Source organism: Cyprinus carpio, chromosome A21 (genome assembly GCF_018340385.1).
Source record: "Cyprinus carpio isolate SPL01 chromosome A21, ASM1834038v1, whole genome shotgun sequence".
Lineage (NCBI taxonomy): Eukaryota > Metazoa > Chordata > Actinopteri > Cypriniformes > Cyprinidae > Cyprinus > Cyprinus carpio.
Genome location: NC_056592.1, coordinates 16,869,795 through 16,871,397, shown reverse-complemented (window position 1 = coordinate 16,871,397; position 1,603 = coordinate 16,869,795). Strand labels below are relative to the sequence as shown.

The 1,603-nt window shown below is 42.7% G+C and overlaps 1 pseudogene; it reads left to right on the top strand.

Annotated features, from left to right (window-relative positions):
- LOC122134767 overlaps window positions 1-1,602 on the top strand; it is a 6,048-nt pseudogene extending 4,446 nt beyond the window's left edge.
- The last annotated feature ends 1 nt before the right edge of the window (window position 1,603 follows it).

Genomic DNA, 1,603 nt, shown 5'->3' with positions numbered 1-1,603 from the left:
TGCAGAGAGTGAAAAAAGAAATGGCATCAATGAAGGAGAACTTTGAGAAAAAATGAAAGAAGATTTAACAAAGAGTATTTAGCTAAAAAGAAGGAGCTTGAGGAGAAAATGGTGTCACTTGTTCAGGAGAAAAATGATCTTCTACTGCAAGTAACTTCTGTGAGTATTTCAGCTCTTATTTATCCCAATTTGGATCCCACAGCTATGAACATACGTCATTAACTATATCCATGTCAATGAACAGGAATCTGAAAACCTCTCTGATGCTGAGGAGAGATGTGAAGGGCTCATCAAAAGCAAGATCCAGCTCGAGGGCAAACTCAAAGAGACAAACGAGAGACTGGAGGATGAGGAGGAAATCAATGCTGAACTGACTGCCAAGAAGAGGAAACTGGAGGATGAATGCTCCGAGCTGAAGAAAGACATCGATGACCTGGAGCTCACCTTGGCAAAAGTGGAGAAGGAGAAACATGCAACAGAGAATAAAGTCAGTATTTTATATATGTATATATTGCAGATTGTGATTCAGGCTCTTGATAATGAAAGCAGTAATCAGTGTTTCCATTTAGGTGAAAAACCTGACGGAGGAGATGGCCTGTCAGGATGAGAGCATTGCTAAGCTGACCAAAGAGAAGAAAGCCCTCCAAGAGGCACACCAGCAGACTCTTGATGACCTTCAGGCAGAGGAAGACAAAGTCAACACTCTGACTAAAGCTAAGACAAAGCTTGAGCAGCAAGTGGACGATGTAAGATGTTTGGCATAAGAATAAGACCACAAATCAATAAGAAATCAAATGTATTGCACTATACCAGATTTTAATGCTCCAGTTTGTGTAACAATAGCTTGAGGGCTCATTGGAGCAAGAGAAGAAGCTCCGTATGGACCTTGAGAGGGTCAAGAGGAAAGCTTGAGGGTGATCTGAAACTGGCCCAGGAGTCCGTAATGGACCTGGAGAATGAAAAACAGCAATCAGATGAGAGAAGATCAAAAAGTGAGTGGCCATCAGATTTTGAACTTTAAATAATTACACAAAATAAGTATTTGGCACATTTAACAAAACAATACTTTAAAAACAGGAAGGACTTTGAGATAAGTCAGTTTCTCAGCAAGATTGAGGATGAACAGTCTTTGGGAGCACAGCTTCAGAAGAAGATCAAAGAACTTCAGGTAACACTAACCCTAATCTTTCTGTTGTGAAATGGTGAAGTGGACACATAGCTGGATAAATCCACATTACAAATATCAGTAAAGAAGTATTTTTTCATTTAGGCCCGTATCGAGGAGCTGGAAGAGGAAATTGAGGCAGAGCGATCTGCTCGTGCCAAAGTGGAGAAGCAGAGAGCTGATCTTTCCAGGGAACTTGAAGAGATCAGCGAGAGGCTTGAGGAAGCTGGTGGTGCCACTGCTGCTCAGATTGAGATGAACAAGAAGCGAGGAAGCGGACTTCCAGAAGATGCGTCGTGATCTGGAAGAGAGTCTACCTTGCAGCATGAAGCTACAGCTGCAGCTCTCCGAAAGAAGCAGGCAGACACTGTGGCTGAACTCGGGAGAACTGGATCGACAACCTCCAGCTGGTCAAGCAGAAGCTGGAGAAGGAGAAGA